This window comes from Schistocerca nitens, chromosome 8 (assembly GCF_023898315.1).
Source record: "Schistocerca nitens isolate TAMUIC-IGC-003100 chromosome 8, iqSchNite1.1, whole genome shotgun sequence".
NCBI classification, from domain to species: domain Eukaryota; kingdom Metazoa; phylum Arthropoda; class Insecta; order Orthoptera; family Acrididae; genus Schistocerca; species Schistocerca nitens.
In genome coordinates this window covers 39,429,598-39,441,925 of record NC_064621.1, presented here as the reverse complement: position 1 = coordinate 39,441,925, position 12,328 = coordinate 39,429,598, and positions in this window count along the sequence as shown.

Sequence of the window (12,328 nt, the reverse complement as noted above, 5' to 3'; positions counted from 1 at the left end):
TTGCTAGCAGACATATATATCAATAACCTTGAAAACAACTTTTTTATCTCCCAAACCCAACTAAAAGGTAAGCTGCTTTATTACAAACGCTATGCTGATGACACTCTCTTTCCGTTCAATGGAACAACAGTAGAAATAGATAATCTAGCCAAAGAACTTAATAAAATACACAATAAAATTCAATTCACAGTAGAACATGAAACACCAGAAGGCATTAACTATCTAGATCTAACAATCTCAAATAAAAATCAAAAGCATAAATTTCAAATTTTCAGAAATACAACAAATACCAATTTTACCATACACAAATCATCTTGCCATCCAGACCAACATAAGAAGGCATTCTTCAGAACAATGGTTAATCGCGTGCCTAAAATCCCAATGGACACAAATGAAAGACAAAAAGAAACAGAAATTTTTAAATCAATTGCCTCCAGCAATGGGTGCAACCCTGCAATAATAGATAAACTAATCCATAGAGTAAAATTAAATCAACCAACTGCTGAACAACCACCCACAAACAAGAAGACCACATTTATAACTCTGCCTTTCCTAGGGAAGATTTCTGACCAAATTGCCAACCTCTTCAAGACATACAACACAAAAATAAGTTTCTTCAACAACAACCAAATACAAATTAAAATCACACACAGCACAGAAATAATTAAATCAATTGCCTCCAGCAATGGGTACAGCCCTGCAATAATAGATAAACTAATCCATACAGCAAAATTAAATCAACCAACTGCTGAACAACCACCCACAAACAAGAAGACCACATTTATAACTCTGCCTTTCCTAGGGAAGATTTCTGACCAAATTGCCAACCTCTTGAAGACATACAACACAAAAATAAGTTTCTTCAACAACAACCAAATACAAATTAAAATCACACACAGCACAGAAATAATTAAATCAATTGCCTCCAGCAATGGGTACAAACCTGCAATAATAGATAAACTAATCCATACAGCAAAATTAAATCAACCAACTGCTGAACAACCACCCACAAACAAGAAGACCACATTTATAACTCTGCCTTTCCTAGGGAAGATTTCTGACCAAATTGCCAACCTTTTCAAGACATACAACACAAAAATAAGTTTCTTCAACAACAACCAATACAAATTAAAATCACACACAGCACAGAAATTATTAAATCAGTTGCCTCCAGCAATGGGTACAAACCTGCAATAATAGATAAACTAATCCATACAGCAAAATTAAATCAACCAACTGCTGAACAACCACCCACAAACAAGAAGACCACATTTATAACTCTGCCTTTCCTAGGGAAGATTTCTGACCAAATTGCCAACCTCTTCAAGACATACAACATAAAAATAAGTTTCTTCAACAACAACCAAATACAAATAAAAATCACACACAGCACCGAAACCACTATAAAACAGTATCAAAAGTGAGGTGTGTACAAGCTCATTTGCAACTCATGTCCAAGCTTCTACATTGGACAAACTGGTAGAAGCTTCACAATAAGATTTAAAGAACACATAGATGCACTCCATCTTAATAAGTCCAGCTTTGCCTCACATCTTGCCCAACACAATCATTCTGTAAACAACACAGAAGAGAATCTACAAATATTCCATTTTGCCAACAAAGGCACAATACTTGACCTTCTTGAAGAAACTGAAACATTTATCTACACAAATACAGCACCTGACTCAATGATCAACTGAACTGAGAAACAAATTTTTCCTTCAGAACTTTAAGATCTACTAGTTCAAAACAAATAACCACTCAACGAATCCTACACCGCCTCTCCACTCGCCCCCCCCTCCAACGACCCCCCCCCCTCCTTACATCCTACCTACATTGGTGCCAATGTAATATACTACCACGGAATAAAATCTGTACTATATTTCTAAATGTTAAAGCCCTCTACTACTAACATACATCAGTACTTTTATACATATTGCTTCTAGCTGGAACAAACAGAAGCTTCCTTTACCAATATTCCAGATCACTTTAATGTTACAATAGCCGGCCGAAGTGGCCGTGCGGTTAAAGGCGCTGCAGTCTGGAACCGCAGGACCGCTACGGTCGCAGGTTCGAATCCTGTCTCGGGCATGGATGTTTGTGATGTCCTTAGGTTAGTTAGGTTTAACTAGTTCTAAGTTCTATGGGACTAATGACCTCAGCAGTTGAGTCCCATAGTGCTCAGAGCCATTTGAACCATTTTTGTTACAATAAAAATAAGTCAACAGTTAAATAACTTTTGTTCATGGTTTTTAAATATAAAGTGTACAGCCATACAAACAGCTTTAGTCCATTACAATCACTATAACTTTTACACAGATTCCTTTAGCTAAAATAAACAGAATCTACTCTTGCTAATACCCCAGATGATGTTAACATAACAACAGAAATAAGTCAACAGTTCATCTGAAGGTTAGTTATTAATTTAAATTTAAATATAAAGGTCCTAGTCTAACAGACAGATGCATCTCACTGCAGATACAATAACTATGTAGCATTGATTCATGGATATCCATGTTAATGCCAATCACATAAAAAAATAAACAAATAAATAAAAACGCTATAAACTGACTGTATTATACGTAATATACAAATAGAAATAAGATATCAGATCACCTGAAGTTTGTTCTTGTAGTAGTTTATTTATTTATTTTATTTTGTACTCTCATGTTATCGCCAGTCTGATTAAGATATTTGCCCTTATATCGATCTTAATACATGTAAAGAAGAACAAATTACATATCTGTGCAAAGTAGGCCTATGCCATATCTTTCTGTCAAGACCTTTGTTACAAGCAACAGTTGTATAGCGCATGCTGGATGCTGGAAAAGTCTCGCTGTCAGAGTGTAATCAATATAGTTTGTGTGGAAATGTGTGTAGTGATACAACAACTGCCGGCCGCGGTGGTCTCGCGGTTAAGGCGCTCAGTCCGGAACCGCGCGACCGCTACGGTCGCAGGTTCGAATCCTGCCTCGAGCATGGATGTTTGTGATGTCCTTAGGTTAGTTAGGTTTAAGTAGTTCTAAGTTCTAGGGGACTGATGACCACAGATGTTAAGTCCCATAGTGCTCAGAGCCATTTGAACCATTTGATACAACAACTGGACATCAAAATGGAGGTAGCCAGATGGACACTAACCGGAAAAAGCTGCCTATACTGTCGCAGGAAGTAAAAAACTACATTTACATCCATATGGACAGATAAGCTATAGTCATGGCGATACATTAAAGAGTGTTCCTTCTTTTTGTCATAGAGCCAGCATTATGCTAGCAATAATGATGTAATTTCCTGAAACCATCTGAAGATGAACCTGAAAAGGTTCGAAAACCGGTTAATGTAATAAAACATAATTATTATTATTATTCAAAAAAGTGACTGGTTGCAGTTTTGTGTAACTTACTTACAAAAAGATTTTCGTTCTGACGCAAACTGAAAGTGTACTGTTTTAATTGTATTGAACCGCTAGTTGAAGTGTCCTGGCATGGTAAGCCAATTCTAAGATATAATTAGGTTTTATATCGTGTGACATAACTAATGCCCGCAGGGTAACCTAATTGAGTGGTTACTAATCTGTAAATGTTGCAATAGTGCAAAATTTGAGTATATTGACTTGTTTAATTTGCTCCTTATAGGAATGACCCGTGTAATGTGCATGTGTCTGTAGTGTATACAGTATGAAACCTATATTAATATATTGAAAAGCAATTAAAAAGGGGTACTCAAATGACTGCAAATTATAAGCATGTTAATTCAGCATGTAAAGGGAGGCTATTTCATTCTGTGGTCACTAGATTCACTGCACGTCGTCTTACATCCCGAGGCTCAAAATTACACGTGATTAAAATACCTACGTACGTAGCTTCCAGTGCATGACACCTGGAATGGAATGTCCAATAAATTAGTATCATATGGAAAAATTGGAAATTTGTGGTAAGATCTTATGAGACCAAACTGCTGAGGCCATCGGTCCCTAAGCTTACACACTACTTAATCTAACTTAGTCTAACCCACGCTAAGGACAACACACTCACCCATGCCCCAGGGAGGACTCGAACCTTGGACGGGGGAGTCGGGCGGACCGTGACAAGACGCGCTCAGACCGTGCGGATACTCGGTGCGTCATTATCATATGTGTAGCACACTCACACACTATATATGGTAAAGGGAAAAAATCGCAACACAGAAACGTAATTAAAGCAGAGAACTGAAAGTTCTCGGGAATACATTTGCCAGATGGCATGTAAGTGATTAACAACGCAAAACAACAAATTAATGTACGCATGAGATAAGCCACTGCTAAAGTGAAACGCTGGTACATTAATAACCGGTGTACCTTCCAGAATGTTGAATATAAGCATGAAAACGTACCTGCTGTGTGTTTTACAGGTGCCGATTCTTGGTTTGCGATGTTGAGATCCACGTCTGCTGCACTTGATCCGTAAATATAGGTACGGTTAACGCTGGTTGTGGATGACGCTCTCGTTCAAAAACGAAGAAGTGATGACAATGGAATCTTAGTCGCCTTAAAGGCATTACTGATAAACATCGAGTCACCACGTCCAATCTTAAAGGCAACTAACGCCCACGACCGTTACAGCGTGTATTCAAAGCAAACCTGAGCAAACCAAACGCAGCCCTAGACGAAACTTCAGGAACAGAGGAGTTTCTGGGACCACGACCCCACGTCCCGAAAGGTTTACCAGCAGCTAAAACTGATTTGAATCCTTTCAGTGGCGTTAGTAGCGCCACTCCTATGCGACTGGCGCTAAATTTAGAATAAATATCATGTTTCAGATGTAGAAACACGCCTACTAACTTTCGTTCATGTCGCAAATTCCTTCTTGGTATTGCGATTTTTTCCGTTTTAATTTAACTTGAGAAAACTAAGTATTTTGGAAACGACTCATCGCACGTAAAAAGTGTTCTAGGTTAAAAGTTGACGTCTATCTCTGCTGCAATTGGCTTTCTCCTAATCACTCTTCCTACGTGGGCGGGGTCAGCTTCGTATTTTCAAATGGGAAATCCCATTTTTTTAGCACATTCGGATTCCATGCCAAAAAATACGTACTGTTTACTGGAGAAATTGTTTCCCATTCGTAGCAGATGGGGCCGTAATCGAAAAATATCATGTGTGCCTCTTTTTGCAATTAGGAACCGATGCATTTTATCCTACATTTCGTTTACGATGTAAGTGTAAATCCGTATGTTCTATTGGTTGATGCTTATGTTCAATGTTACTTGAGAGTTGCATATGATGTGATTGTACAGCACAAATAGTATGGTTAGGCCTTGAAATTTCTGGCAGATAAGCTACTTGTATTGTGACGTAGTTTTATGTTCCTGTAGGGTTGCTTTTGGTGAGTCCCGATACCAACGGAATGATTGATTTGGGAGACCACCTGCGAACCCCACCACCAGAGTGGCTGATACAGGTGTGTTTCCATCGAATCCCCGTAACTCTCGCACTGGCAGCTGTGCTTCTATCGATGGAATACGAACCACAACCCCTGAAATAACGTAAAATGTCCATGAAGTGAACGTGACAGGCCCATGTGCCATGGATACTCAACGAAATGAGGCAACCCAGTGGTAAGAGGCATGGGGATTCGCCGAAATCAAGCATTCCTAGGGGAACAGAGAACTATTACATTCACATGCTAAACTTAGCTTCTAGGCAGACTTTGAAACGGCTAACCGTATTGTACTGCACAAACAAACATGGAACACAAGAGTAAATTTCGAACATAAATACGAGCTGTTAGAACACAAAGGCTTTCATTTACACCGTAAATGAAATGTATGACCAAGTAATAGCAAACAAGCAGACTTTATATTTATCGATTACATCGCCGTCTATGACGAATGGGAAACAAAGGCTTCAAAAAAACCGCAAGTATTTTTTGGTTTAGAATACGAATAGGAAAAAAAATAGGGGGGGGGGAGGCTTCTCGTTTGAAAATATAAACTAGATTCCTCACAAATACGAGAGGTGGTTAGGAGTGGCTAGTTTTAGCACAGACAAATTTCCCCTTTACTAATGTTAACTTTTCAACTAGAAATGTTTTCCGGACGATGCGTGTTTTACGACATATTTGGTTGTCTCGTGTTAAAACAAACACTCCTGGAAATTGAAATAAGAACACCGTGAATTCATTGTCCCAGGAAGGGGAAACTTTATTGACACATTCCTGGGGTCAGATACATCACATGATCACACTGACAGAACCACAGGCACATAGACACAGGCAACAGAGCATGCACAATGTCGGCACTAGTACAGTGTATATCCACCTTTCGCAGCAATGCAGGCTGCTATTCTCCCATGGAGACAATCGTAGAGATGCTGGATGTAGTCCTGTGGAACGGCTTGCCATGCCATTTCCACCTGGCGCCTCAGTTGGACCAGCGTTCGTGCTGGACGTGCAGACCGCGTGAGACGACGCTTCATCCAGTCCCAAACATGCTCAATGGGGGACAGATCCGGAGATCTTGCTGGCCAGGGTAGTTGACTTACACCTTCTAGAGCACGTTGGGTGGCACGGGATACATGCGGACGTGCATTGTCCTGTTGGAACAGCAAGTTCCCTTGCCGGTCTAGGAATGGTAGAACGATGGGTTCGATGACGGTTTGGATGTACCGTGCACTATTCAGTGTCCCCTCGACGATCACCAGTGGTGTACGGCCAGTGTAGGAGATCGCTCCCCACACCATGATGCCGGGTGTTGGCCCTGTGTGCCTCGGTCGTATGCAGTCCTGATTGTGGCGCTCACCTGCACGGCGCCAAACACGCATACGACCATCATTGGCACCAAGGCAGAAGCGACTCTCATCGCTGAAGACGACACGTCTCCATTCGTCCCTCCATTCACGCCTGTCGCGACACCACTGGAGGCGGGCTGCACGATGTTGGGGCGTGAGCGGAAGACGGCCTAACGGTGTGCGGGACCGTAGCCCAGCTTCATGGAGACGGTTGCGAATGGTCCTCGCCGATACCCCAGGAGCAACAGTGTCCCTAATTTGCTGGGAAGTGGCGGTGCGGTCCCCTACGGCACTGCGTAGGATCCTACGGTGTTGGCGTGCATCCGTGCGTCGCTGCGGTCCGGTCCCAGGTCGACGGGCACGTGCACCTTCCGCCGACCACTGGCGACAACATCGATGTACTGTGGAGACCTCACGCCCCACGTGTTGAGCAATTCGGCGGTACGTCCACCCGGCCTCCCGCATGCCCACTATACGCCCTCGCTCAAAGTCCGTCAACTGCACATACGGTTCACGTCCACGCTGTCGCGGCATGCTACCAGTGTTAAAGACTGCGATGGAGCTCCGTATGCCACGGCAAACTGGCTGACACTGACGGCGGCGGTGCACAAATGCTGCGCAGCTAGCGCCATTCGACGGCCAACACCGCGGTTCCTGGTGTGTCCGCTGTGCCGTGCGTGTGATCATTGCTTGTACAGCCCTCTCGCAGTGTCCGGAGCAAGTATGGTGGGTCTGACACACCGGTGTCAATGTGTTCTTTTTTCCATTTTCAGGAGTGTATATATATATATGGTGTTCAGAAATAGCCGATACAAGTTCTAGGACTTGTAGAGGGGAGTGAGTACATACTCGTATTCTGACTATGAGCTAATTTCCAGAAACCTACCGTATCCGTGCTACAGCCGTTTAAAAACATGTTTGCTAGGTAAGTGTGCAATAGGGTATCATGGTGAGGGGTACTTACGTCGGATCGGCTGAAGTCATTTGACGTCTGTCTTACCTCCCTGACCTGGTCGAGCCTCATTCACGTGTCTCTGAGTGTTAGAGCAACATGCTCGAGTACACGTTTGCAGAATACATAGACATCATGCTGCTGAATAGTAATGGAAGAGCCGCCCTTCGCCTTTGTCACGATTTTTTCCACAACGTCCGGCTCTATCGCATACCCTTTTTTTTACCCACAATTACGCAACGGCTTAGAGAAATGGTACCATCACCGCACGCAGGCATGACTGTGGTGTTGTAAAACAAGTGATGTGCTGGGTCACGACTAATCAGTCACTTGTAAAAGTGTTCGCGTCAGCAATACGTTTTCAAATGGTTTTAGTACGGGAACGGTACGTTTACAGACATGGGTTCTGGGTGAAAATATTACCTGTCCACTCTCCCACATAGGAAGTAATGGCAACCTGCAACGAGAATTTTCGAACACCCTGTATATACAACCAAACGGAAATGATGACACTTGGCAACTAGTCCAGAGCACTCGTAGTCACTTGGTGTAGAGTCCTCAGATCACTGTAAAATACACTGCTTAAAAAGGTGTTCTATAGTTTGCTCCTGTGCTACGAAGCTGCAGTCAGAAACAAACGGAGAGACATCTTCGTCGAGGTATAACTAAATCTCCCTTGACCTGCCCTAATCTTGGGCCAGATTTAACATGGAATTTGGAATTCTTCAACCTTCTTCTTGAACCAGGTAAGCATTGTTGGCCGGATGTTCGTTGCAGCGTCATCCTCACATGGAAGTCGAAAGAACTGTTACTTTCTGATTCAACCGGGGTGGGATACGTGATTTCAGACTGTTTGTTGGTAGATATTGTAGCACATCGTACATGGGAGAGCAAGTTGATCTAATATGCTTTCTTGCTTAGATTTTCTATCAGCAATGTAAGTTACAACAGATAATTGGTGCATGAAATTCCATCTAACTAGAGGCTTATGAAAATATGGGATAGTTGGTAAGCAAAGGAAACTGGAATTAACAGCTGGGAAAGCTGAGATGAGGTTTACATTTTCTTCATTTAGTCCTTAACATCGTACGAACAAAGGGAAGGTTGACATATCTATCGATATAGGATCAAGTGATTACTTACTTTTAGAATAATTTAACTATCCAGCACAATTAAATTTATTCCTACCAAATGACCTGTTTCGGCCGACACCGACCATCCTCAGATCATAAAACACAGGCAGTGGTTCCATCCCACCGCTGCGTAAACCACGTTGTCAGTGGTGAGGCTGAAGCACCTTTTTATTTTATGATGTGAGAGTGGCAAATGTCGCCCGAAACAACTCATTTTTCTGTTTATTAGTTAGAAAAATATGTGATTGTTTCAGATAGTTAAATTATTCTAACTTTAGACACAAGTGTATCACGCAAGGTACACTTGCTGTTATTGTTGTCGTCCTCAGTCTGGAGACCGGTCTTATGCAGCTCTCCAGGGTGCTTTACCCTGCGCAAGGATCTTTATCTCCGAATAACCATTGAAAACTAGATCCATCTGAATCTGCTTACAGTATTCATTTCTTGGTCACCCTCTACAATTTTTATCCCCAACGCTTTCCTCCACTACTAAACTGGCGATCCCTTGACGTCTCAGAATGTGTCCTATCGACCCATTCCTTCTATTAGTCAGGTTGTGCCGCAAATTTCTTTCTCCCCAGTTCTGTTCAATGCTTCCTCATTAGTTATCTCATCTTCCCATCTAATCCTCAGCATTCTTCTGTAGCACCAAACTTCAAAAACTTCTATTGTCTTCTTGTTTAAAGTATTTATCATCCATGTTTCACTTCCATACCTAGTTACACTCCATACAAATACTTTCAGAAAATACTTCCTGACACTTATATCTGTATTCGATATTCACAAATTTCTCTTCCTTCGAAACAGTTTTCTTGCCATTGCCAGTCTACATTTTATATCCTCTCTACTGCGGCCATCATTAGTTATTTTGGTGCCCAAATAGCAAAACATATACATTACATGTCTCGTTTCCTAACCTAATTCCCTCAGCATCATTTAATTTAGTTCGAGTTCATTCCATTATCCTCGTTTTGCTTCTCTAGATGTTCTTCTTATATCAAGACACTGTCCATTCCATTCAACTGCTCTTCCAAGTCTTTTGGTGTCTCTGACAGAGTTACAGTGTCATGTTGTTGTTGTTGTGGTCTTCAGTCCTGAGACTGGTTTGATGCAGCTCTCCATGCTACTCTATCCTGTGCAAGCTTCTTCATCTCCCAGTACCTACTGCAACCTACATCCTTCTGAATCTGCTTAGTGTATTGATCTCTTGGTCTCCCTCTACGATTTTTACCCTCCACGCTGCCCTCCAATGCTAAATTTGTGATCCCTTGATGTCTCAAAACATGTCCTACCAACCGGTCCCTTCTTCTTGTCAAGTTGTGCCACAAACTCCTCTTCTCCCCAATTCTATTCAATACCTCCTCATTAGTTATGTGATCTACCCATCTAATCTTCAGTATTCTTCTGTAGCACCACATTTCGAAAGCTTCTATTCTCTTCCTGTCCAAACTATTTATCGTCCATGTTTCACTTCCATACATGGCTACACTACATACAAATACTTTCAGAAACGACTTCCTGACACTTAAATCTATACTCGATGTTAACAAATTTCTCTTCTTCAGAAACGATTTCCTTGCCATTGCCAGCCTACATTTTATATCCTCTCTACTTCGACCATCATCAGTTATTTTACTCCCTAAATAGCAAAACTCCTTTACTACTTTAAGTGTCTCATTTCCTAATCTAATCCCCTAAGCATCACCCGATTTAATTTGACTACATTCCATTATCCTCGTTTTGCTTTTGCTGATTTTCATCTTATATCCTCCTTTCAAGACACTGTCCATTCCGTTCAACTGCTCTTCCAAGTCCTTTGCTGTCTCTGACAGAATTACAATGTCATCGGCGAACCTCAAAGTTTTTACTTCTTCTCCATGAATTTTAATACCTACTCCGAATTTTTCTTTTGTTTCCTTTACTGCTTGCTCAATATACAGATTGAATAACATCGGGGAGAGGCTACAACCCTGTCTCACTCCTTTCCCAACCACTGCTTCCCTTTCATGCCCCTCGACTCTTCTAACTGCCATCTGGTTTCTGTACAAATTGTAAATAGCCTTTCGCTCCCTGTATTTTACCCCTGCCACCTTCAGAATTTGAAAGAGAGTATTCCAGTTAACGTTGCCAAAAGCTTTCTCTAAGTCTACAAATGCTAGAAACGTAGGTTTGCCTTTTCTTAATCTTTCTTCTAAGATAAGTCGTAAGGTATATTGATTGCCTCACGTGTTCCAACATTTCTACGGAGTCCAAACTGATCTTCCCCGAGGTCCGCTTCTACCAGTTTTTCCATTCGTCTGTAAAGAATTCGCGTTAGTATTTTGCAGCTGTGACTTATTAAACTGATAGTTCTGTAATTTTCACATCTGTCAACACCTGCTTTCTTAGGTACTCACCAGATGGTAGAGTTTTGTCATGACGCTCTCCCAAGGCCATCAGTAGTTCTAATGGAATGTTGTCTACTCCCGGGGCCTTGTTTCGACTCAGGTCTTTCAGTGCTCTGTCAAACTCTTCACGCAGTAGCTTATCTCCCATTTCATCTTCATCTACATCCTCTTCCATTTCCATAATAATGTCCTCAAGTACATCGCCCTTGTATAAACCCTCTATATACTCCTTCCACCTTCTACCTTCCCTTCTTTGCTTAGAACTGGGTTGCCATCTGAGCTCTTGATATTCATACAAGTGGTTCTCTTATCTCCAAAGGTCTCTTTAATTTTCCTGTAGGCAATATCTATCTTACGCATAGTGAGACAAGCCTCTACATCCTTACATTTGTCCTCTAGCCATCCCTGCTTAGCCATTTTGCACTTTCTATCGATCTCATTTTTGAGACGTTTGTATTCCCTTTTGCCTGCTTCATTTACTGCATTTTTATATTTTCTCCTTTCATCAATTAAATTCAATATTTCTTCTGTTACCCAAGGATTTCTATTAGCCCTCGTCTTTTTACCTACTTGATCCTCTGCTGCCTTCACTACTTCATCCCTCAGAGCTATCCATTCTTCTTCTACTGTATTTCTTTCCCCCATTCCTGTCAATTGTTCCCTTATGCTCTCCCTGAAACTCTCTACAACCTCTGGTTCTTTCAGTTTATCCAGGTCCCATCTCCTTAAATTCCCATCTTTTTGCACTTTCTTCAGTTTCAATCTGCAGTTCATATACAAATAGATTCTGGTCAGAATCCACATCTGCCCCTGGAAATGTCTTACAATTTAAAACCTGGTTCCTAAATCTCTGTCTTACCATTATATAATCTATCTGAAACCTGTCAGTATCTCCAGGCGTCTTCCATGTATACAGCCTCCTTTCATGATTCTTGAACCAAGTATTAGCTATGATTAAGTTATGCTCTGTGCAAAATTCTACAAGGCGGCTTCCTCTTTCATTCCTTCCCCCCAGTCCATATTCACCTACTATGTTTCCTTCTCTCCCTTTTCCTACTGACGAATTCCAGTCACCCATGACTATTAAATTTTCGTC